Below are 27680 nucleotides of genomic sequence, written 5' to 3' on the forward strand. Positions count from 1 at the left end.
TCACAGGAAACTCTTTCAGGCTCCTTTTCTCAACCGTAAATTGGAATAATACCACTAATAATGTAAATAGGACTTGTTTTACTCCTAAGACATCACAGAGGAGCTCATATTTAAACATTTCTTGAAAGGATAGTTAGGACATGGACATGCCAACATCAAGGGTAAGGCCTTTTCTGGTAAAAGAAAAAGTGTTAGCACAAATAACATGCAAGCTTTGAATATGAAAGGGACACTCCGATCCAGGGAATAGGGGGGATTAGTGAGACACACATTACAAGAATAAATTGAGGCCAGTTTGTAGATAATCTTGATATCAATCAGGAAGTTTTCACTTAATCCTGTAGACAATTAGGAACCAGTGGATTTTTTGAGAAAAGTACACAGTATACTTACTGCAGAAGCAATGGCTTTTCAGCTTTATGAGGAGAAAGACGAATTCAGATTATTTTCGATATTTGAAGTAGAATAGTTCTATCTGAAAATATTTTGTGGGGCCTCAGTCTGAAGATTTCTGAAAAGAAAGAAAAAAGATTCATAAGTGGTGAGGACGCCAATGTGTGTCAAAACTATCTGAAAAGTTGTTAATGCTCCGGTTCCCGTGAACAAAAGCAAGGCAGAGATTCGAAGCTGGTGCCAAAGCTTCTCTAGGAAGTTGGGCTGCTGTCCTGGAAGGTGGGAGGTGCGTGTGTGGAGGGTGTGGGTTAGACAGGGGTGTGTGAACAGGGGAGAGAAAGGGAGTGAAACATGGGATTTAGCAGGGTTCGTGACACCCTCAGTGAGCAAGGATTTTGCTGAATCTTCCACCTTATTCCACGGGAAAAAAAAGAGGGATAATAGTCATGACATTTGGGGCAACTAAAAACATGAATCTTCCTCTCCACCAGGACATTTCCATGGATCAGGGTCAGAGCGAGCACTTCTGATGGAAAACACCCTATTCTGAACATTGTCCCTGTTATGAAGAAAGTCAGATTAAAAAAAAAAAAATACAGGGGCCGACCCTGTGGAAGAGTAGTTAAGATCGCGCACTCCACTGCAGGAGGCCCAGTGTTTTGTCGGTTTGAATCCTGGGCACAGACATGGCGCTGCTCATCTAGCCATGCTGAGGCGGCATCCCACATGCCACAACTAGAAGGACCCACAACTAAGAATATACAACTATGTACCGGGGGGTTTTGGGGAGGAAAAGGAAAAAATAAAATCTTTAAAAAAAAAATGCAATGTAAGTCAAGTTCTAGGTACCCCTGAAAGTGGGAATGACCCCAGACGACTCCATCCCTCCCAGCTGATTTCAAGTGAAGAGAGAAAATAAGACAAGTTTTAATCTTCGGAGCAAAGCCTGGTAATTAATTTCAACTTGGTTTCTTTAGAGTCTTATAATGTGCAGACTGTGTAGAATATTTTAAATTTGATTGATTTAGGTCATTTCAATGACTGAATTCTGTAAAACTAAATTCGATTATGATGAATTTTATTTAACTTCAATGAAACATGAAATGCAACCATTGTTTATTAGTCTTTTGCTTTTAGCCGAAGTGACAGCCGATATCTTGTGAGTAAATCATCCTGCTGATAGGTCCCGCTCTTCCCATAACGAATGACCTTTGCTCACGCCCCTCCACAGCAGGAATACAGATAGCACTGCGTGTGATTTAGCAGAAAACACAGGCATCTTCAGGTCACAGAAACTATTTTACACTTTTTAAAATGTCCCATTCTCTGGTATAATTTTTCTACTTTTTAATAAACTAAAGATGCCTGTGTTTTTAACTATTTTTTAACCACACTATTTTAAAGTGTGAAATTTAATTAAAGGAAATTCTATGATACGTAAGAAAAACTTGAAATATAAAAAATAGAAAACAACAACAATAAAAGAAAAGGCTGTGTACTTGCAAAGAAGAAAACCACACACCAGTTCAGCAGACGTACATGTTCGAGCCGAGTGTTTTTCTGAGAAGATTTTGCTGAATCCATACACTTGAGTTTTCATGTAAAACATGTTGTACACTCTCTCTTTTAAAAAGAGTGTTCCATTAAAAACAACAGCAACAAAACCTCTCGAGAGATTCCGTGAGATCAGCGTGGCCAACTTTATCCCTCCCTCGGAGATTAATAAAAGCTCAAAGAGAGCATTGCTGATTTGTCGTCTCCAGTAAGGATGGAAATAGCCAAAGGAGAGAAAAAAATTTACAGGAGGCACCAAGTTAAAATATAAACCAGTTCCAAACGGTGACAACTTGGCCTCGAGCTCTGTGGCCCGGACCCCAGTGGAAACTTCGGATTCTGGCGGTCTCTTCCGACTCTGAGCCCTCCCCACCTTCACTCAGTCAAGGGCGAGGAGGACGAGGGGCGCTCAGGGCCCTTCGGGAGGGCTTCTCGGGTGTTGCTGTGCACAAGATTCCTGGGGAAGCCCGTTGAACGTCACTTTGTGTTCCCGCGCCCTGTACGTTATGGGGTGCTTGGCGCTGGTGTCCACCGTGTGCCGTCCAGCAAGCTCCCCAGCTGATTCTGATGTGGTGCCAGGCCAGAGCCAAGACACCTCTGAACACAAATAACCACTTCAACCCTCCTGGAGTCCAGCCCTTTCTCCCTGTAAACGGGGTCCACTGTCAGACTCACCTTCATGTTTGTGTGGTAATAACAATAATGATAAGAACGGCTAGGACGTTTGAAGACGTCCGGGTGCCCAGCGCTGTTCCAGGCACTCCGCGCGTGCGCCGTTTTGTTCCCTGTACCAACTCTGAGGCGCAGGTCCCATTACCACCTTGGTCCTTTAGAAGACAGTCCGCGGAGGCTGAGACGGTCACGGGTTCCCTGGAAGTCGCACCTCCAGTAAGAGGCGGGCCAAGAACTCCAGCGCAGCTGGACTGAAACCTGAGTTCATCCCGAGGCTGCCCCGAGGCAGCAGGTCAGGCGAAGGCAGAGGAGAGGAGAGGGGGCTGGGGAGGTGCTTTTCCCACCTCACCTCCGCTCTCTGCTCTGCGTCCCTCCACTCCCTGGACCTTGGTCCTCCCGTCACCTCCCCCGGGAAGCGGGCGACTGCAGGGCCGCAGGAAGGAAAGCCAGCTCTGCTCCTCCCGCGCAGGCAGGTCTCTGAATGACCGTGTCACCTCCGTGGTCCCGCTCACCCGGCCCCAGGACATGCATCGAGCCTGTACCAGGCGGTGTCAAGTTCGGGCCTCTGATGGGACCACCCAGTCCTCTTACTCCCCTTTCCCAGGCTGCAGCTTCCTCCGGCGCTCCCCGCAAATCCCGTCTGATCTTGGCGCCTCTCTGGGTGCCCAGCTCCCCGCGTGGCGGGGGCTCCGTTTTCCCAACGGGAGGCAGATTGACTGCAGAAGGTGCTACGGTGTCGTAAAAATAAAATAAAATAAAATAAAACAAAGTATAAAAGACTGGTCCGGAAATTATAGCAAGCGTTCCTTTATACTTTATTTGAGATATGGAAGGTTATCCTCCTATCACACCTGCCCACTACACAACCAAAATGAATTGTTTGCATTAAAATAAGAATTAATAGAGGCATAAATTAAGAAACATTAATAGTTTAGAAAAATAAGAAATGAAAGTCCCTGCCTCCTCAGACTGCACCCAGCTCTTCTCCTCGGAGCTCAGTTCACCACCACTAATAGCATCTTCTTTGCCTTTTTGTTTGTTTATGAACTTGCAGGGTTCTGGTAACACAGCTGACAGACCACAAGCATGTAAGCCTCTCCCTTCCAGAGCTGCCCTCACACCACGTAAAGAATACAAGGGGGAGTATCCGCAATAGGAGAGAAGACCTTATGAAAAAGAAATTCCAATAATTTTGGAGGTTGGAAAGTGATTGCAGGTAAGATATTTTTATTTAACCAAGCAAAACAGAAAATAAAATACACTACAGTGACAACAGAGAGGGAATCCAAGACGTTACCCAATTTGCCGTCTCAGAACCCGTGTGAGGCTCTGAGCCTGGTGGTTCCAGGAGATGACAGCTGAAACCTGATGAGGACTCTATGTGGGCCAGCTGGGACCCCAACTTACCACCTCCTGAAGACAGTGGACCCTACTGCCACTAACTCAGGCGGGGAACCATAGCTGTAGTGTATGGGTGATTGTACTGGGATGACACGAGAAAAGCGGAGAGTCGAGAGAGGCAGGCGTGAGGCTGGTGCTCAAAACAAGGGTCTAAGTAGAAATCTGGAAACCGAATTGTGAAATTACCAGCCATATTCTCTCCTTGCTCCCAGAAAACCAGCAGCAAGAACTGTAAGCCCTAGACAGCAGACTGGAGGGTTTTAGGCTACTGACATATGGGGAATCATTTTGTGAAAAAGCTGGCTTATTAACTTTCATTGAAGCCCACAAAAATGATAGGAGATAAGGTCAGAGTGCATACTGGTGTAAGATGAAATGGAAACATTTTGCTGCATATCTTCATATTGACTCTCCATGTTCACTCACAACGCTTGTCCACCTACCTCACAACCTAGGGGGTGAACACAGATGCACTTTATCAACAGCTTTCCTTGCTATCTAGTTTGACAAATGGGGGATGAGGCACTTCCCGGAGGTCAGAAGAGGGGTGGAGAGAGGCAAGCGTATTTCTTTCTGTGGCTCAGTCTATCAGCTGGTTTAGGACGACTGCGTCTCCTTAGCAAAGACTCAGCTCCTACAGAGTAGACCGTACTGAACAGCTGCTCCTTGGAGCAGCCACTCTGCTCTCTTGCTCTAACAGGCCTGGTGTTGGAAAAGTACCTACATCTTGGGGTAGTCACAGTGTGTACACTGCGATGCTTCACCCAGATCCCCCTTCAACAAAGAGTGTGCTGCCCCCAAGCTGGGGCCCTGTAACTCAGGACACTCTGAAGGGCTGTCCGGTCCCTGAGCTGCTTGTGCCATCAGCGGAGGCTGTCCCTGAGCCTGCTTTGCAGCTGGACTTTCACCCCCACTCAATACTGTCTCCTCCTCTTTTCACAGGTGTTGATCCTGGTCCTGGGGCACTTTTAGTAAACATCGTGCATGCTAAACTCAGCCTCAGAATCTGCTTCCCAGAAAACCCCACCTACAAAATCCAGGTAATCTATTGACTCCCACGGACCCTCACCCACCCCTGGAAACAGTTTTCCAGTTTGAGTGGGCCGCCTGCTGCCACAGGGTTGGCTGATGCCACCTTTAGGACATCTGATTCCTCTGAGAGAGATGGAGAGCTACCAGAGTGTTGGGCCAGGGGTGATGTGATGAGATTTAAATCAGCTTGACTGACTGCTGAATGAGGAATAGGCTACAGGAGGGCGAGGACAGAGGGAGCGAAATACACTAGGAAGCCATTGCAAATATCCAGATATGAGATTTTGGTCCCTAAGGCTGGGGTTGAAGTGGTGGAGAGAATAGGTCTGATTTGGAATCCGTTTTGAAAGTAGAGCTCATCACCGAAGAGGTAAAGTGAGAGAAAGAGACAGCCAAGGCTAATTCCACATTTTGGGGGTCAGGCAGTTGGAATATTGGAGTTCCACTTACTGAGATGGAGGTGGCTGCTAGGAGAGCAAATTGGACATGAAATTAGAAGTTCGCTTCAGAACACCCTCAGTCTTAGATGCTTTTGGATACCCAACTGGAAGGTCAGCTAGACAGTTTTATATACACATCAGTGGATCACGGGGAAAGTCAGGACTAGATATATGGCTTTGGAAGTCATAAGAATATAGATAATATTTAAAGCCATGTACAAGAGTATAGATAGAAATGTGTTACGAGGGCTGCACCCGGTAGTGGACTAGAAAGGACCAGCAAAGACCAGGGAGAAACAGAAGCCAGTGAGGAAGGCGGTGAACTGAGAGAGAGGTGCTGAAGTGAAAGAGGGAGGTGAGCAGCTGCGCCAAGTGCTGCTGCGAGATGAAGGGACAAAAGACAGGGTCAAACATTCAGCTCAGCAAAGCGAAGATCACTGGTGAGCTACAAATCCGGCCATACTGATGGAGAGGAAGGCCTGACTCGGGTGGAGTAAAGAAGACTGGAGGTGAAAGGCGACATAAGAAACACAGGCAACTATTGCAACAAACGTTTGTGTAAAAGTCAAAGAAACATGTGAGTACATCGTTTAGACACATGGAGAGAAGCACTACGAGACACAGCTCATGAAATTTAAAGTGTTTGCATCTGAAGGTATTTACAAATTAGGGTAAAATACAAGTCTGGTTCTTTATAGGTGGCCTTTAGGTTCAAATTTTTAAAATGCTCATGTATTACATTGATAGTAAATTAATTTTAACGTATACCCATTTATGTGTCGTATAGTATTCTAGTTTATAATCTTAATTTCACAAATGTACTAGACTGTGAACTCCATGAGAGCAAGATTGTTTTTCTATTTTATTCATCTTTTTATTCCCAGTGCCTAAAACAGGAACCTGGAACATTGTATCTGATGAATAAATATTTGCTTGAATGAATGATGATTAAACCAACTTTTCTGCACCTTGCTTTTAAAAATTAATATATCTTAGAAAAGTTTTATATCAAAACACATGGAGATAAACCTCATTCACTGTAATGTCTAATTAAAGTTCTAATGTCTAATTAATGCTATTTATATATAATTTATGTCTCTTTCTGCTTTCAAACATCTTTTCAAATCAGAATGCTATTAATTTGTATTATATTAACTATGTTACTTGGAACTCTACTAAATAGTCTTCTCTTTTCAAATAAATTTACGAATGAGCAATAAGTATGCTTATTAACAAATAATTATGAACCTTGAGTATCCATGTATAGAATATTTAGTCCTTGATTAATTCATGAAGACTAAATCTGACAATATGTACACTATATGTCCTCATTACATTGCTGCACTGCAATTAGGAATAATTGTTAACGTTTCATATAAATAAGAATATTTCATGAGTCATTCTATATATATAAAACTAAGGGTAATATACTGTCCCACGAATATGAATGGAGCTGAGCAGCTAAGTGCAACCAGAGGGGTTGACACCAAAAAAACTACTTCAAAATTCAGAAAGAGTTAATTTTTGTTTGTTTGTTTTAATTGGAAGATGCTTGCAGAATAAGGTTTGCAAATGTCTCTCATACAAGGGAATTTCATAAGTGGTAGCACTTGGTAATATTGTATTTCTTTTCACTAGGATAACTGATAAGTAACAGTCCAGTATTTTATTTAAATATTGCATCTTTCGAGCTATCGCCATTATAGCTTTCCCCATTGTGGTGCCTCATGCCCCTTGACCTTGCCCCAGTCTGTGCTGGCATATCTTTTCCAGTGATCTGCAAGGTAAAATGCAGCAATCATCTTAATAATAGCTCATGTTATTAATAAATGTCATCACTTAATCATGAGAATGATGACTCTTACAAATACTCACGCATAGAGAAAGCAGGACTGCTGCATGGAGCTATTGCCTTTATCCTAATTCAGGCTCTTCTCCTGCTCCAGGGGTCTGTATTCAGAGTGGAGTGACTGTGGTAAGAGATTTGCAGGCGGTAGAAGTAGACCATAAATACTCAATGCAAAAATTCAGAACAATTCTATCATGTTTCTAGTCTATGTATGAAACACCTTTGTATACGATGCAATTTTTTTTTTAAATTAGGTCCTTTTCACTTATTTTCCATTGTCCAGATTGTTATTCAAATTGTGAATAAATATCTGAAAACCATCTATTTGCTAGATATCTAAGTAATTCCTCAGACAAGTCTTGTGTATTTTTTTCAGCCACAAAATTCAAAGTAGTTGTGTTATAATCAGTAGTTTTTTATGGATTAAGAAACTAATATACTTACAAAAATTTTTCCAATATTGCAGAAAGTTATAAGGAATAATAATGATAAAAAACATTTTGAAAGATTCTTGTTCAGGGACAAAACTGTAAGAAATTGCATTATAAAAAAGATTTTAAGTCAGCTTAACATTATATAAATTTCTTAATAGCTAAGTACTTGTGATTAATTATGGACATTATTACTTGTATGCTATTAATATTAAAATAAATGGCACATGAAACTAAGTGTATTTTTATAATTTCATTTGATTGCATAGAAATCAGGAAACTCATTGTTCTGGCTTCCTTTTACAATAAAAAGACTCTATTCTCCACATGACCACATAACACTTAATTTCCTTTCTCAGAAAGCACTTATACAATATCTGAAGATCATAAGTGAATTGTGGTTAAGCAATAAAGAATACATTTTTAATGAATGCATGAAGAAATTATTTATCTACGTTATTCTGAATTTCTATTTATTGATAAAACAAAATTGGCTTATTTAAAAGAAGTCTGTTTTAAAACCCCTAAGGTCTCAAAACATTTGCTCAATCTAGTTTAATTTAGTACTCTAAGTTGGCATTGCTTCCAATTTAATCTTATGCTCACAATTTTTCTATTAAGGTTGAATTTTCTATTGCTGTCTACCGATTTGCAAAATGACAAGAGTTGTTCGACAATGCCTCCGTCGGGGTCATAGACTGTTTCAAAGATGGCTGTGACGATTCGCCTCCTCTTACGGCCCTTTGCAATCAGACCGCGCAGTTCTCCTCAAGTGGGAGTGTGCGCTATTCCAGGCCACGCGTGAAGACTAGGCTGCAACCTACTCTGGCCAAGGGGATCAGCAGATGTGAGGCTGGCTGGGCCAGCGCTGAGTTTAGATCTCATGAAGGGCTGTATAGGGCTAGTCTCTTTCTCAGGATCCTGTTAGCACCATGTGAACGAGCTCAAGTGAGCCTGCTGGATGAAGACTCATGGCAGGTCATTGCTGTCACCGCAGCTGACTGCCAGCTAATCACGAACACGTGAGGGAGCTCACATCAGAATTCTGCCAACTGGCTACAAATGCCATGAGTGTCCAGCAGACACTAGGGGAGGCGAGCTTAGGCTCAGAACTGCCTGCCTGACTGCCCAACTCCTGAGCAGTGGTCAGGGGTTGCTGTTTGAAATCGTTGCATCGTGGGGTGCTCGGTGACACAGCGAGAGAAAGCTGATGCAGCCCCAGATGAGATCCCTGAAGTATTTTTCTTGGTACTTCTACAGTCTGAACAAAAGGGGCCACTGTGAATTCTACACAGTGATGAATTTACCACAGAGCTGAGAAAGCATGGGTAAACTGACTGCAGAATGTGAAAGCTTTCATTTATTTGGGAGCCCGGAAGTGTAGGGACCTTGAATTGTGACACTGAAAACGGAAGGATATGTGATAATTCCATTACTGTGCAAGGGATACCAACAAAACAGCAATGTGCACACTGAGCGAATCACAGACGGCTGGATCCAGGGAGCAAGGGGAGTAGTTTGAAGAAGTTAATGTGAAGATCATTTTAAAATAAATAAAAAATAAACGATATACCAGAATATTGCATTGTATCTTGGAAAGGGGTACAGATAGAAAGTAGACTTACTATTTTTTGAGATCATATGACACTTAATTAAGTAAAGATTTGGATATGTTCATTTAACATGGAGTTTATTCTCTTCAAAGTTGCTTGTCAAACTGCCAAATATGGTGTTCTTAAGAATGAATGGAAATAAAATGCTCTAGTCAGGCCCTTCATTTTGACTCAGACAACATATATATATATATATATATATATATATATATATATATATATATATAAGATTTTTGTTTTCCTTTGGTGAGGAAGGTTGGCCCTGAACTAACATCTGTTGCAAATCTTCCTCTTTTTTTTTCCCCCAAAGCCCCAGAACCTAGTTGTATATCCTAGTTGTAGATCATTCTAGTTCCTCTGTGTGGGATGCTGCCAAAGCATGGCTTGATGAGCGGTGTATAGGTCCACCTAGGATCGGAACAGGGGAACGCCAGGCCACTAAAGCCAAGTGTGTGAACTTAACCACTCGGCCACGGGCGGGCCCCTGTATGTAAGATTCATCACAGCAAAGAACGTCTTCTCCTGCTTCATCCTAACAACTCTGCGTTGGAGTACTGGTTGCATTGTTACTCAATGGGGATGCTAAGATAACATCTTTTTAAATCTCTATCAATCTTTATAATGTGTTTTCTGCAGAATCGCATCTAGTTTCATTCAGATGTCTCAGGATAGTGGAAGTCAGAATGAGTGATGGGGAAATGGATGCAGTTCCACCCATTCTTTTATCCTTTCATTGGAGCGCTTTATCTTTAATTTGTTGGATAATAGGGGATCTACGTAGCGTATCTTGGACACATGCTGGGCCACCACAGAAATGTAGGAAATTCCTTGGATACTTCTGTGAGGAAGGCAGGCATGCTCTCCTCTGGCGTCTGCCACATGCACGTCCTACCGTCAGGACAGACTCGCAGTTGGCAACAGGATTTGATGACAGAGAAAGTGAGAGAGAAATTCTTCTGGGATCTGGCCCTAGCTGGATTGTAGAGAACTACTGCTGGAAACGAGTTTAAACCAGAGAGGAGAATAAATAAATACATGAATGTGTCCTTAGTAATTCCAACTTTCTGAGCAAAATTATGTGAAATGAAAGAGGAGAGGAGTGGTCCTCTCTTGAAATGTGGTAAAATGCAATTAAAGAGAGAGGCTCAAGAGCATAAATGTATTACTTTGAAAAAGTGGATGCCAGTTTGTTTTGAATATAATTATTAATGGAATTATGTGTTCATTCATGATTGCCTTTAAGAAAATATATTAGTTGATTGACCTAGAACAAAAAACATTGCACAAAAATTTAAAATTGTTCTAAATTAACAAAAACATATTTCTATTTGTATTGTTAAATCAACTACTTTATTTTCCAAATAATCTAAAGTAAAGCAAAGAATATATTGTTTAAAACGTGGCATTGTGTGTAATTCTAACAGCTCCTTTGCTATTTCATTTTGAGTATTTATATGGAACTCAGAAGAGTATCTCATCAGATGTTTTTGCTAGTGAACTTCATATCAGGATTATCTATTTTAGTCCTGTGAAATAACAGTTTGCAATAATGCATAGGATATATTTTATGTATATTTCTCTTAATCTCTATGCAAGGATGTTTTATTATAAGCTTGCTACAGCTTTTGGTGCATATCTCTGCTCCTTAGGTAAATGTTGCAAGCATCAGTAAATGTAATTATAGATAGAAGAAAATCAGCTCAGAATAGAAGATGGTTCCCAATTCACACAACTCTTCAGTCAAAAATAATTTCAAGATACAAGTGTATTCAATGAGAATATTTTGAAAAAGTATCCAAAAATGTTAACTCCTCCGTCTTCTTTACTAAAATGCGTACTATGAAATCAATGAACCCAGAAATGCTGTAGACCATTCCTCTAAGAAAGACGTCTGTTTCAATAATTGATGACCCTGGAGGGCAGTCATTATTCAGTAGGCATTCTACAGCATCTGGAGGTTTAGCACAAACTGTGATTAATGAGAGTCTAATCAAATACTGTGTAATACTGAGATTTCTGTTTGAATCTTTAAATTAGCTTACTTTCTTGCCATGCCTAAAATCAAACATCAACTGATTAAAATGGAAATAAAATTTAAGGCAAAGGGTAAATTTTGATCAGAAATTACATTTTTATCAATTTACTTTTAACTCAGTAAAATATAATTTTTCTCTGCCTTGCAAAACTACAGGTGAGAGGGAAGAAAAAAAAACACAGCATGACAATTCTGGAGAAATTTTTAAGGGAAATAATGGCAAATAATCACAGAAAAATCTTTTTAAGAAAATTGAAACACATTATGCCCCTATGCTTCGACTGTAAGAGCAAATACAAATTAAAAATAAGAGGCGTAATTCTTCCTGTTGAAAACAAGGGGTTTGATTTCCCTCCCCAACTTTTGCTTTGAGCATTTACTTTAGAAAACTTGTAAGTACTTCCTCCTCTGTTTGAAATGTATATAAATCCTTTTGAGGATTAGATTGGCCTTTTGTCAGCTTTATGAGCAGGAATGTCTTTCTCGAGGACCTGGGAACATCTCCTCAAGATGTAACCCTCAGGCAGGATAGCCCTATCTCCCATTTCTGTGGGATTCTAGGAGGCTAACTTCAGGTTGCAAAACTACCTCTGCCACAAAGACCTGAGAAGTTTGTTTTTCCTCTAGATAAAGCCAATTACTGAGCACAGACGGTCACCCAATTACCTCGTAAAGTTGGGATGCGCCACGTGTAACAGATGGTGCTGTCAAGTCCTCCTGCTTGAGGACTAGTTATTGTTTATCTTGGAAACATACATGTAATGGGTTGCATCTGCCTGGCTATATGAGGAGGTGAATTTCTCTTCTGTCTTTGCAATTTCTTAGCAGATTGCCTGTTATGGGCATCACATTCTGGTGTAATGCTTACTCAAGGATAAAGGTGTTCTTTTTCTCTACTGCCATTGTGGTGAGGATTTCTGGGATGGGAGCAGATTTTGGTCTTGAATTTAATTCCCCAATGCCATCTTACACTAAGTTCAGTTCTTCACAGGACAGCAGACTACTTGACAGATCACGGTGAGAGGAGGTTGTGGGGGACTGGAATTGGCCACCTCAAGATATGTCTCTTTGGCATGAGGATTATTTGGGACTGGTTACTTCTAAAAACTGCAAACATGAGAGAAACTCTGAGAAGTAGAAGTTACACTTTGTTAAGAGATATTTACATTTGTAAAGGAAATCTCCATCTGTAAAGGTGTCTCCCTCTCTTTACCAGGAAGAGGGAGATGACCTTATCTCTAGAGACTCTTATCAATGCAGAAGGCAAGGACTTAAATCTGCATAATAATCATACTCTTGTTTACTGTGCTTTTCTGGTAATCCCTCATAACTGACTCCTCCCACTGCCAACATCCTCCTTTGTCTTTACCTGAGGGTGATATTTGAGGTGAGTGCTTCCACCATTTTGGTGAGTTGCTCAGTTTTTCTGGGCCTCTCCCATGTATACATGTTATAAAGCTTTGTTTAATTTTCTCCTGTTATTCTGCCTTATATGAATTTAATCCGTTGTCTGGCCAGAAGGACCCAGAGTGGGTAGAGGAGATGTCTTCCTCCCCTACAAGGTGAAGCATGAATGGGGTGGGGGTGGGGGTGGACAAGTGCAAAAACGATGGCCTCATAGAAACTACGCTTGGGATACTTGGGAGGGAGATTCTGGGCAGAGGAGATACCAGAAATACAAAACAGAGATGCCTAACACAGAGAGTTCTTCAGAAAAAATTAATTATAATACATATATTAAAATATTGTATGTTTAACATAGTTATAGCATTACATTTTTATTATACATAACCTTATATTTGTGTGAGGACAAAACTCCACAAAGTGAATTTAACAATGACGTTCACTAAAATACGAAAATTTTGCAAGTTAAAAATCTACTGAGTTTTCAATTCCCTTCTCTCTCCCAATTTATTTCAATTCCCACCCCCTAAAAATAAATCTCAATTTATGAATATGTGATGAGCATACTGTAGGAGTAATAAGCTTTCATCCTATGTTTAAACTCATTTAAAATATTTTATCATAGATTATTGTAAATTGTTCAAAACACTATGCATGTGTCTTAGTGTGTGAGTGCATGGTAATTATAGACAGATAATTGCAGAGTGCAACAGGTAAGTATACAGTGCAGGTGTGTTCAGACTAGGAAAGTAAATCTTAGTGCTTACTAGTTGTGTTTCCCCTCATATACTAGGTCCTTCTACAATGGGATGGGAAGGCCAAGACACTTGCATTTTATTCTTGAATTTACCATGTTTTTACCATTAATAAATTTTTGAGATATTTCTAAATTTTCACTGCCATGATGAAGCTGTTCTCATCCATTGGTTATATGGAAGTGCATAATTTTCTCATAATTTTTAGAATTTCCAGAGTTTTATCTTAAATGGTCTTATAATCTTAATTGGTGGCTCACTCTGTCCTCTGCAGCACATAAAAAAGATATCCTCAAGCTGTAGGCTCTTTGAGTGTGCCCAGAGTCAGTATGCTAACTACCCTCTAAGAGGAAACAATTATTTTGAGAGATTCAAAATCTTGCTGTTGTAGTAATTAGATTTCAGATAAACTGAGTTAGCAACATATTTGTTCTTGAATTCTGCTTTGGGCTATTGCAAATGGAGGAGATAGAAGGATTATTTTCTCACATTGGTCAGGAAGATAAAAGGTTATATTTAAACAAATCAATAAAAAGTGATTTTTCACTGAATCAACAGCCATGATGGTCATTGTAATCCAAAACAAACCAGCTACAGATAACAGAAGGAACTGAGCACTGTGGGGACAAAGTGTAGAAGGAAGAAATGAGCTGAACTCTGTATGCTGTTTGATTATGTCCGTAAAGCTTGTCACTACCCACCTCCCACTTTGTCCCCTCAACCGAGTACACTATATTTACATGGAATGTCCCATTGTTGCATTTGTCCTCACTTCAAGGTTATGTTTTTGTTTTCCAAAAGATTTACTTTGACTTAGTAATGACAGCTGAGCTGAAGTGATTTCTTTTGTGAATACAGTTATTCAGATAAAACAGTTATACTACCAAATCTCAAGCCATAAACTCTTGAACATCAACAGGAAGTTTTTTGGTGTTGGGGTTGGGAGGGGTTCCCCCTGAGCTAAGACCTGCTGCCAATCTTCCTCTTTTTTTTTTTCTCCCCAAAGCCCCGGTAGATAGTTGTAGATTCTAGTTGTAAGTCCTTCTAGTTCCTCTACATGAGCCACCACCACAGCCTGGCTACTGACAGACAAGTGGTGTGGTTCCACAGTGGGCACCCAACCCAGGCTGCTGAGGCAGAGCGTGCTGGACTTTAACCGCTAGGCCATCAGGGCTGGCTCAGTAGGAAATATTTTGGATGTTCTGTGTCCATTAAACTGCATGGTCTAGCTTTTTTTAAATGAACTTATTCTGAGTAATTTATTATATAATAAAAATTATAATAACAAGTTACCTCCAAATACTTGTGACAAAATAAATTAACATCTAAGCATGCTGGAACTATAAAATATTAAACACCTATACTTACATGTAATTTATGGGTAACAATAGTATTAACTCTTTTAACACCGGATATTAGCACCAACGGCTGCTTCTTCAGAGCTTGGACTAAGCATTCTGTGCAGGCCCTAACTCCTTCCTTTGTCAGACACATGCGTCCACAGAAGGTCCAAGGGTGGAGGAAGGGTCAGGAGTGGGAGGGAGAGTCTGTCCAGGCCACAACCACAGGTCCAGTCTCCCCGGATTTGAATTCTAAAAAGCTAATATCTACATCTCAGACCAAGGGCACGTATATACCAGTATGCAGATTCACTGTCTCATTTATGTTTATATATTTTATAGTGAGGATATGTAAAATCATGTGATTCACTTCTGACTTTTTTTAACCTGTTTGTAATAAATCATTGCAACTGAAACAGTTGGAAACACTCCCATTTATTCTACGCACTCAACTCCAGAATCCCAATTTAATGGAGCAGCTTGTTTTCTTGATTTCTCACATTTCAGAGACTTTGTCTATTACCTCAGAATGAGAATATTGACTGTATTTGGTGAATTAAGACATACAGGATTGGAATTTAAGCTTTCTGTGGAAATTTTTAGAAGGTTGAAATGGAGTCGGAGAATTAAAGATGACATTCATCCAAATAAAATCAAAATAGTGAAATTATTTAACTTTACAGTGGAAATGGGGTTAAAAGTCATAGAATATTCATGTATTGAAATAGTGAGAGCACTGTTAGTTTCTGCTTTCACTAAAATGTAGTTTGCATAACCCCAGAAAGGCCATTGATCAAGCTGCAGAAAACTATATCTTAAACTATTTATTAGAGAAACACGCTCCAACAAATATCCTCTGAAAAAAAGATTTTCATTGGTCAACTGAAGAACCCCCATATCAGCCTAGCACTATGGGAGCTTCCACTTTGGTAGTGACTACACATTTGGTAACATTAAAAAATGTACATCTTCAGTACATTTCAAGCTGTTTCCTTTCTTTAGTAAGTGCATTATATCAACGTGTCTCCCTAATAACCCCTGAGTAATCAAGACTCTGTTAATACTTTCCAGTTGAAACACTCAGGGGAGGGGTGGAGAGTAAACTCAGTGGGCAAAACCACGAGTGTGGGTGTCTCTGGGCTGCAAGGAGATGGGACCACGAAGCAGTATTGTCTCCCCTGCAGATCATTATGTGTTATGAAAACTGGTATGAAAAAGGAATTCTTTCCCCTCAAAATAATAAATATAACCTTTCCAGTTACACTAAAATAATCAGTTACTCTTGACACTGTCATTTATTTACCATGTTAACATTAAAAAACAATATTTTATACGCCAGGATCTTATTTTCTTGGCAGTAAAGTAAATATTATTGGACTAAATATTCATGTTTCATAGTAATAATGACTGATGGTAAAGTCATTTTAAGAAAGAAAGGGAGGGAGGGAGGGGGAAGAAGGAAGGAAGGGTCATGTTACCTTGAGGTGCAAAAAAATGAATACCTAGAAAAAAGCATGTTTTTTACAAGTTTAACTTCCTAATCTATCACCAGCCAGCCCTGGGTTCCTTTCCCACTCAGGGAACTATACCCCCCATCTGTCAGTGGTCGTACTGTGGTGGCTGCGTGTGGCTCTGATGCTGAAAGCTATGCACCAGGATTTCAAACATCAGCAGGGTCACCCATGGTGGACAGGTTTCAGCAGAGCCTCCCGACTCAGACAGACCAGAAGAAGCACCTGGCCACCCATTTCTGAAAAAATTGGCCCTAAAAACGGTGTGACTAGCAGAGGAGCATTGTCTGATACAGTGCGGGAAGGGGAGAGGGTGAAGCAGAAAGACCAGGCTGGGCTCCATGCTGCTGCCCACAGGATGCTAGGAGTAGAATCCACTCAACGGCACTAACACCAGCTCATTCAGTTTTTCTAAAGTGTAATTTTACAGTGTTTATCTATTTATATGTATTAAAACCAATGATTAGATTAAAATTTCAATTTGTTTGAGATTTAGGTTGATTACTTGATATTACAAAAAGAAATCTTTTCTCCTTAGAGCAACAAATTCTTCTAGCCAATAGATAAAATATGAGGAGCTTTTAAAAGGAATTGTTTTCCAGCTGCATGCAATATCCCAAAGCTCTCTGCTAGATTCACTTTTTCCATAAGTAGATGTCTTAGTGTAGAAATAAGCATAACAGAAAATGCCGGGTAGATCTGATATATTTTGCACAACTGGAGCCCCGCGCCCTGCCTCTTCCAGCTCAAGGTGTCGGTGGTTGACTCCAGCAGATCTTGCCTTAATCGCACGGTATCTTAGGCTTTCTGTTATAATTTGCAGTCACATCTTTAGGAAAAGCCTGAGATGACTGGGAAATCAGATTTCCTCCTTGGCCTATTTTTTTCTTCCATTTTGTTTACTGATTCATAGCTCTCCTTTTCTGGGACCTATTTGCATTCAGAGCAGAAATGAATACCTCTCATCTAGCTAGGAAAGGGGACTTTCCATCACATCCTCGCTGTATTTAGAGAATTCCACTGGGTCCCAGCAAAGCAGAGAATTGATTTTTAAGTTCTTGATGTTAACTCTCCAGATTTACACAACATTAATCTATCAGTTATTCTTCACTTTATTTTTTCCTTTTTCCCTTGTTGCCAGAACAACTTCATGGCTAACCCTCTGAAAAGCTTGTCTGCATTTCATGGGGCCTTGTAAGACCGCAGGCCACAAGCACTGGAAGCACGAGTTGTTCTTTAATCGCATTTTTAAATAATACCAAACAATCCACATTCTGTTTCTCCCCTTTGGACGTATCCTATCCTCGTTGGAAGCGCTGAGGCTGAGAAGAGCAATCAGTGGAGCGGGAAGCCATGTTGCCCGCACAAGGCGGTCCACAGAAGTCACTGCACCAGCAGAAGGGGCTGTTTTATCCCAGTTCTGTGATCCTTCCTATGAAGCAATGGCCATTGCGTGGAATAGGTGAAGTGACATGGACGCATAGACCATGCGGTTTATTTGCAACATCTGACCAGTTTTGGAGGACACACGGTGTGCAGGAATTAGAACTCTGTACTCTAAGCTTTACCTGTAATTCCAAGAAAACCGCCTCCCAGTGCAAGAACAACTTCCGTCTTTGTTATCCCGTCATTTCGTGTCCCCCTAAGCTCTCCCAGGACGTCTTTGCAGAGGAGGTTAGCTAAGAAGCCTACTTCATATTTACTTCTTTTCATGTGGCTTTTCCAGTTATTATTCAATTATAGAGTGAAATTTGTAATGAGGAAGTCTCTCTTCTTTCTCCCATCCCCCAAAGCATTCCTAGTTTATCCTGTTTTTATGACAACAAAAAAGTAAATATTAGCCTGGTCTCTTCCTTCCCTGATGACCAGGGAAATGTCAGCAGGACCCATATAAGTATTTGCTTTTCTAAGTCTATGTCCCTACTTTTCTATCCAAAACAATTATTGTATTATTCTGCATTAATTTTGCTACCTAACATTGAGACAACATACATAATTGAATTGTCAAGTCAGACTAACCACAGCAAGCATTCCTGCCTAGCATCCAGCTTCACTAATAATTTGCTGTGTGCAGTGGTCAACAGGCTCAGATGCAGTAGAGAGAAATCTGGGCCATCAAGGGTGGCTCCCACATCCTGTTTTCTCACCACAGAAAGGTGCCCTCCATCCCAAGATAAGAGAGGCGGTCTCAGAGTGAGGTTCCAGCAGGAGGCCTGCAGGGGTTTTCAAAACACCTCCAGCTTGTACCCAAGTCTTCTGGTTTCCAGGAGCTTCTCCAGGGAGCCTTGCTCCTGGGTCCACTGATGCTGTGTCCTCTTTACTATAGGCGGTCCTTATCCAGGACATTCTGCTAATGGAGTTTCAGAGATGAAGTTCTTCCTCCTAACAAACAGAACTTGTCCTTTAACCTAGACGACAGGTGACAAAGTGATCAGATCTAGTCACCTGCCTCCTTTTCCTCCTCCCACGGCGCACAGGTAAAGGAAATGGATGCACATCAGGTGGGCTGCTGGATGGCCCTCCTTCACCAGAACCATGACTTTGATTCGAATACAATCCATTTCCCAGGACAATTTGTGTGACCCTGTGATACACAAAGAGAACCTGCGGCTCAGGTTTGTCCTTGTCCCGGCCTGCGGTGACAGTCTCTGCCTCTGTCTGGTTGTCTCCCTGCCCCGCTCCTACCCCTCATCCTCCTTCACGAGGGACCACCTGCCTCTGCATCTGTGCTCCCTCTGTCGCTGCTCCCTTCTCGGAGGGGACACCTCCAGTCAGTTTTCCTGACACACTGATTCCAATTTCTCCTCGAAGACTCAACCCTCCAGGAATTCTGTCTGCCCCCAGCATGAGAAACAGTGACCTTTCCCACACTCCTCACGCCCTGTCGGTCTTCATGGGCACACACACCACTCCACCGACACCTCTCAGAGATGCTGTCTTACTTGTTGCCGTGTACCTCATGTCTCATCTCACTGCCACAATAAAAGTTAGGGTTCCAAAAGTAAACAAGGGGAAGCTCCAAATCACTAATTTGAGACCTGCTTAATGAATGAAGCTGCTCTCTACGACAATTATATTTTTCTTCATTAGAAAAATAACCAGTGCCGGGGCTGGGGAGGCAGCAGTGAGTGAGGGAGCCAGCACTGCTCTCACCTGACCGCACACGGGAGCACTTCCCAGGAAGGTCTCTATGGCATCAACATCATGGTCCCTCGATGGGCAGCAAGCCAGCTAAAGTGCAGGTTTCTAGGCTGACCCAAGGCCAAAAGGTGAGAATATTGTCCTGCAAGCAGCACAAATGTTCAAAATCACGCATTTCTCAGTGCTTGGTAAACCCTGACTACTCACAAAACAGAAAGGTCCCTGATACGCCTGAACTTTGTCTTTTTTGTTTTATATTAATTAACAGTATCACTCATTATAATCATTACAATATACACCAACTCGTGTTGCTATTGATTACTTCACCTCTACATGCTTTTCTTCTCAAGATGGGCTATTCCTTGAAATCAGGCGTTGAAATCTTTCCTAATTCCCCCTGCGCAGAGCACAAGGAGTGCATCAGAACACCGCAGCCAGCACAGAGCCATTCCAAGGAAAGTTGTTTCTACCATTAACCAGCAAACTGTAATATCGGATGATGGAGTGTCCAGACAGGATTTGTTCATTTAATTGGCTTAGAAGAGTGTGTTTAGAAATAAGCCAATTTATATGGGACATCGCTTCTACATTCTTATCATATTTTCTTACCCCATTATTTGAAAACTAGAGAAGCGCCTTTGCAGTGGTGTGAGGACCTTGTCGTTGGTTTAGACAGACTGAACGTGAGCCCTACGGACACAGGAAAGAGAGGCCTGAGCTTTCAGAGACCGAGTTAGTCTGGACTGTCCCCGCGGCACAGACTTATTTTCAATAGGACATAGTATCACCCAACTCAGTACTGTTTGCTTTTCAAAAAGCCCTTAAAATCTCTATTCTTCGGTTTTTATGGCAACTGTAATGTCATCACCACAGGGCTGTGCTGATAGCTTGTCTCAAGTCTCCTCCAAGAGCCAGATTTAACTGACCTTCTGGCTGGATGCACGGATCCTTCATGCTTCCAGGCTTTCACTCAGTCTGGTATAATAATGACTGTTGGGTTTTTTCCCAGCTGGTTCCAAAATTCACAAAACTAAAATTCACATATTGCTAAACAGGAACAATATCTGCAATTAATGAAATAATTTATATTAGCATGATGGGTATGAAATATTTTAATATGTCACTCAGACTTTAAAAAAATCAGATTTATAAAAATATTTTATTTTATTTATATTCAACATGTGTGTTAAATATTTGCTGAATTTCAGGTTCTAAACAAGGCATATAGTGGTGAAATTTTAATATGGCATATTTTACATATTCAAGGGGGCTCAGAGCTTATTAATGAATTAGAACATGCAATCAAATAGTGTTGAAGAAGCCAGAAGAAGTAACACCGACTAGAAATTAATATAAAGGATTATATATGGATCTTGGTGAGTTATTTAATTGCTTTAAGCCTTAATTTTCTCATTTGAAAAATGGAAATAATAATGTCAAAATGGAAGAATGGTTTCTAAGACGACAGACAATGTATCACAGTGCTGTTTGCCTTCTACGAACAGGTCCTCACAAGCTAAGAACTGTTGTTACTATTACTTGAGAAATCTTCATCAAAACAGAGGAATTCTACCTGGAATTAAGGAAGGAAAAAAAAGACATATTTGAGGTTCCAGCAGGAGCTGAGAGGCAGAGAAATCATCCAATAATCCAGGGACAATATACATGAAAAGCCTTTGTGAGAGTCCTTTTTTATTTCAATAAAAGACTGAGGGTAAATTCTCAGTAGACAACATTTCTGCTGTGATTTAAAAAGTGAGTATCAAGTTTTTTTGGTACATTTCACAAATTTTTTAGGAAGGTAGCCACTTGGATCATATCATTTTCCCTTGTGTGTATTAATGCATTATTTTTCCCTCAAAAGAGAACACCAGGGCAAACTAAATGACAATGCAAATTGGTCAGTAATGCAGAAACTGTATAATTAAATAGAATAAAGCTATCGAAATCCTTAGTAACAACCCACAGAGGGACATGATCGTCCACGACTGCTGAGGTGAACTGACGAGATGTGTGTAGTTTGAGAAAATGTGATTGTCGCTGGAACAGAACCACGTCTGTGTAATGAATGTGCAAGTACTGGTTTGAGGGCAGACGTGCGCATCAGAACAGGAGAGCGGTCCTGACCTGGGAAAGGGGTGGGCAGTGTACACTTGTCTTTGCTCCACGCTGTGCATGCAGATCTAATTGCTATCAGCCACACTGGGAGTAACACTGAGACAACTGCTTCTTACTACTGTTTTCTTACACTAAAACTCCTCCAGAAAAAGGAAAAATATTAGTTCTTTGATTTCCTTTTATCGTTATAAAACAATAATATTTCTTACCAATTTGTCTAAACAAAAACAAAAGAAAAGGCATATGAGAGTGAATTTTGGTAGAATTCTGCTGTTTAAAGATTCTGCTAAGCTTTTATTGGCAAGTACTTACTATTAACTGTGCCAAGAGGAACAGCAGGCATTTCTCTTGTTTTCTTTTGAGGTGGAAATAAGTTCCCTAGTCATTTTATATGTTATCAAAGCTTCTGATATTACCATAAAGAATCCAAAAAAATCACATTTTACTTTACTGTTTAACATGACCTGAAGAAATAATATTTAAATTTTTAAGGACAGAACTTAAAACATATTTCTGGCTTTCAAGCTACAGATTTTTTCCCCTGGGAATTAATTTTAATACCAGAATTTTCTTTGCTTTTTTTTTTTAAAGCAACATTAATACTTTCTGCTGCCAGTTCTTCAAGAGAATTTAAGAATCTCACCATTCAGCTAAGTTAGATGTGATGCACAATGTTGTTCAAGAATGAAAGCTTTCTTCTATGAGATTTTGTTTTGAAATGGTGTCTGATTTCATCCCAAAACATTATGCAAACAGAGAGATGCAAATTTTCTATGGCACTGGAGACTAGGGGAGATACTCAGAGATATGACGGGCTCCAGAAGGAAAGTTCATTAATGAGACCAGGGAGGAGATCCTGAGGACGATTAGTGGAGGCCGAGAGCTACCCAGGAGATGTCCTTCAGGGCACAGCTGCTTAACTGACTGAAGAGAAGGAAGCCATCTGCCACCAAAGGAACCGTGCTTTCTGAGACAGAGGCCCACGGCCAGCAGCATTCCCACTGGAACTTCTCCTTCCATGTCGAGCTCACGATTACCTTTCCCGGAATGTTACACAGAGTATACAATACGATCGTGTCGCTACATTTTGAGAGAGTACAAAGAGAGAGCATGAAGAAAGGCCACGGGAACAATGATCTCTCCGTGCTTTATTGCTTTATACGTTTAGACTGACCGAGGAGAACTTCCAGTTCTTCAAAAGTAAAGTATCTTCCACGTAGCCTGAGCCAAGCATGCAACGAAAGGACTCTTTTCAGCACAAAGGAGCCAGTTTAAATAAAGAACCGCCAAAAAAGAGAACTCAGCTACCGACCGTGGACGTGACGCAAGACACAGAATCCGGCATTGGCCTCGTGGACAGCGAGAGGCATCGGACGATCGCAGCAGGAGAGACTGTGCAAGGGCAAAAAGTAGATTAGACTGATTTCAGTTAAAAACCAACAAACACGGAAATGTGAAAAATTCAAAAGCGTGAGTTAAGGAAACTATCACTTTTGAAAAGCCAAAGAAAGTCCTATCTTAAAATAAGTTTTAACAATAATAACTGAAGAACACTTCAAAATTATTTGCTTATGTTAATAACTAATGAAAGCCATATTTTTAAAATTTTAAGAAAAAAATTGAAAATAATAAACTTGCAGATCCAAGATAAACAATTCAAGCACAGAAACGTGAAAAATCATAATTAAATTGCTTAAAACCAATGATAAAGAAAAAGTCTTAAAAGTAGCCAGAGAAAAAAGACATTACAGATAAAGATGATAGCAGATTGCTCATCAGAAACAATTCAAGTGAGATGAGAGTTAAGCAAATTCTTTAAAATATGGAAAGAAAAAAAAGAAATATCTTCCAAATATAAAGGCAAAATTAAGATTTTTTAGACATGCAAAAAATGAAACAATTCACATGAATTCAGACATAGAAAAGCTGGAGAAATCCACCAGACCCACAGTACAAAAAAATGATAAGTCCTTCAGGAAGAAGAAAATTTATACCAGGTGGAAAACCGGGTCCCCTCAAAGGAAGGAAGAGTAGCAGAAATTGTAACTGCATGGGTACACATAGGACTGATTTTCTTATGATTTAAATCTCTCTAAATGATAACTGACTGTTTAAACAACAACAATAATAATGTAACATGGGATTTATAGCACATGTACAACAATAACAATGTAACGTGGGATTCATAGCACATGTACAACAATAATAATGTAACATGGGATTTATAGCACATGTACAACAATAACAATGTAACGTGGGATTCATAGCACATGTACAACAATAACAATGTAATGTGGGATTTATAGCACATGTACAACAATAACAATGTAATGTGAGATTTATAGCACATGTACAACAATAATAATGTAACATGGGATTTATAACACATGTACAACAATAACAATGTAATGTGGGATTCATAGCACATGTACAACAATAACAATGTAATGTGGGATTTATAGCACATGTACAACAATAATAATGTAACATGGGATTTATAGCACATGTACAACAATAATAATGTAAATGGGATTTATAGCACATGTACAACAATAATAATGTAACGTGGGATTCATAGCACATGTACAACAATTATAATGTAACGTGGGGTTTATAGCACATGTACAATAACAATGTAACGTGGGATTTATAGCACATGTACAACAATAATAATGTAACGTGGGATTTATAGCACATGTACTACAATAATAGTGTAACATGGGATTTATAGCACATGTACAACAATAATAGTGTAACATGGAATTTATAGCACATGTACAACAATAACAATGTAACATGGGATTTATAGCACATGTACAGGTAAAACGTGCCACCATCAATAGAACAGAAATTAGAACTAGAGAACTTGAACTATCTCGATATCTCAATTTTAAACATTCCATTCTCTAAATAAAATCTCCGTTTGTTTCTAACCAGTAGCTTCCTCTAAACCACTCACTCCCACAGGTTCCAAACCAGCTAATATGATTACATTGATCATACATCAATTCTGTATGATAACTTTAATAATATTTCAAGTTCCCAAAACTTGAAGAGATTGTTCAGATATTGGTCCCCAAAAAGAAGGGCTCATGTAAACCACATCATCAGAAATAACCACATGGCAACACCACTTTTATTTTTTTAGTTTATTTTTTCTTTTTTTTAGTTTTTTGATATTTCTGAATTCTGGCATATAACTTGGTGTGGTTTATTTTTTAATAATATCTTTACTTTTTTCACAATAACACAACTTGCATATTAAAATGTATAAATATTCTTCATCTTTACTAGGAACAATGATGACTACCATTTATCTAAATCCCATGGACCACTGGTCTTTTAATTTTCCCACTTTTTTTTTTGTTTTTGCAGAGGAAGTTTCTCCCTGAGCTAGCATCTGTACCAATCTTCCTCTATTTTGTATGTGGGATGCCACCAAGCATGGCTTGATGAGCAGTGTGTAGGTGTGAGCCTGGGATCCAAACCCGTGAACCTCGGGCTGCCAAAGAAAGCCCACCAAACTTAACCGCTATACCACGGGGCCGGACCCTAATTTTCCTACTTGCAATAGAAACGTGTTAAAAACTCCCTCTTAAATTTACAGTTAAGTAATCTAAATTCTGTCACAGTGGCAGCTGACATCCCACATTTGGGAGGCCATGAGAGAAGTGAGGACTAAAGAGAGTCGAGTCTCAGCAGAGTATTTTCATATCAGGCTGCTGTCCTAGTGTTTTCACATACTTTTTTTCTTCCAAGAGAAACTGAAAATATGGATTTTTAATGTGAATTGCCATGAATTTTATAGGTTGATATTCAATGTTATTAAAATTAATATTCTATGGGCCAAAATATCGTAGGCCAAATATATACGTATGTGTGTCTGTACATATACAAATGTATATATACAATGTGTCTGATGTGAGCACACATAACAAAACACACAAACATACATGCACATGCACAAACACGCACACATGCATGCACACATCAACACACATGCATACACACAAACTCACAAAACTGGAATATTGGGATCAGAAGTCTTTGGTTTATTTTTTAAAAAGCACTACTTTTGTCTAAGTTGAACATTAGCTTTCACGCATTGGAGTATAAGCATTTGGAAATATACGTATTTGAAATAAATATCTTTGGAAAGTGTTACTATAGAAAGAAGTCAATCGACATGGGTGGATAGTCTATTTACTAAAACTGATTCAGCAGAAGAGTTTTCACTTCTCCACATTTGTTACTTTTATGGGCACAACCCTTGAGTTGACTTGGCCCTTCTCTGTTCTTGCTTTATTTTTTTAATTTACTTTTTGAAAACACCTTCAGAATCCACTGTCTTTGTTGCCCATTACAGGGCTGCATCGCAGACTTCAGCTCACGATGATAGAGTGCTTCCCTTCCTCGTGTCTTATCATGGCACCAAGGGCTAGAAGCAATTATAGTGTGACAAAAAAGGACATTAGGTAAAAACTGAGGACACTGAATACAGCATGGACTTCAGTTCACAATAATGTATTAATATTGGTTTGTTACATTTGACAAAGTCACCATATTAATGTAAGATGTTAATAACAGAAGCTGGGTGCAGAGTATAAGGAACTCTCTGTACTATCTCTACAATTTCTCTGTAAATTTAAAAGTGTGCTAAAACACAAAATGTGTAGTTATAGTAAAAAAAAAAAGAAGAAATTAAAAAAACACCCATGGGTGATCTAGAAATTGGAAATATTGGACAGGAAATTCACAAAACCATGGTTAGTTGAAGAACAAAGAATAACATCACAGGCAAAAGCAACCTATCTAAGACTTAAATAGAAATTATAGAATGGGCAAAATACCGGAAATGTAATTAAGCTGTATCAATCGTACAGTAGACATCGTGAAAAAGAGAATAAATAAGCTGGAAGATCGCTTAGGAAAAGTATCGCAATTAAAGCACAGAGGGCAAAAAGGCTGGAAACTCAGGAAGAGAGTAAAGGACACATGGGACGTGTGCAAAGATCTGATATTAGATCAACTGAGCCCCAGAAACAGAGGAGAGAAATGACAGACAAAATCTACCAAGGGGAATTTATCATACAATTTCTTATATAGGATGCACCGAATGATATTGTGGCCAACGCTTTTGTTCCTTTGAAAGTAGTAGACATACTCAAGATAAAGAGAATATTTTATATCCTTGAAGTCATTAATTCCCACACCACACATTTGTCTCTTAATTTTTTATTTATAAACACTCACATGTACACATATCATTTTCAGTCAGAACAGAAGTATTTAGACTCACCAAACCTGAGTTAGTGGGGAATCATTAAAAGATAATTTCAGAAAACTAATGCTCATTATTTTGACTTTTGAAATGATAATCTTGTTTAACTATTGAAAAAGAACATCTTAAAAATTCACAATGGAACTTCAGTCATTTTCAGAACTTGAGTTATAGAAAAAATTAAAATATTTTCAAAGTTAACTTATGAATTGGAACTGATTATTTCAGTCAACATACCGTCCCCACAGTGGAGAGGCCAAAGGGGGCACTCAGAAGATGGTTTCTCAGCCTGAGCTGGCATTAGCCTCCTGGAGAGCGTTTTAAAGACAGCAACGCCCAGTATCTCACCCACAGTTAACTGGTTAGACTTAGCTGGGCGTGGGTGGAGTCTGAACATTGGTGCATTTAAATCCTCCCCAAGGGATCCCGATCTTGCTGAAATCAGGCATGCCAGTTTAGGATTAAGTGCAGCTGCATGCAAGAGAAATTCCAAATAACAGTGACTGAAGCAGATTGAGGTTTATTTTCTTCCCGAGTAACCAGAAGATGGACATAGGTGATCGCAGTCTGAAGTGGCAGCTCAACGCTGTCTGGGCTGAGGGCTCTGTGATGTGTGTCCGTTCACTTATGGATAGTTTTAAGATGGCAGCTATCACTTCAATTACAACGTCCATATTTTAGCCAGGAAGGAAAAAGAAATGTCAAAACCA

The sequence above is a fragment of the Equus przewalskii genome, chromosome 18, assembly GCF_037783145.1.
Source record: "Equus przewalskii isolate Varuska chromosome 18, EquPr2, whole genome shotgun sequence".
NCBI lineage: Eukaryota > Metazoa > Chordata > Mammalia > Perissodactyla > Equidae > Equus > Equus przewalskii.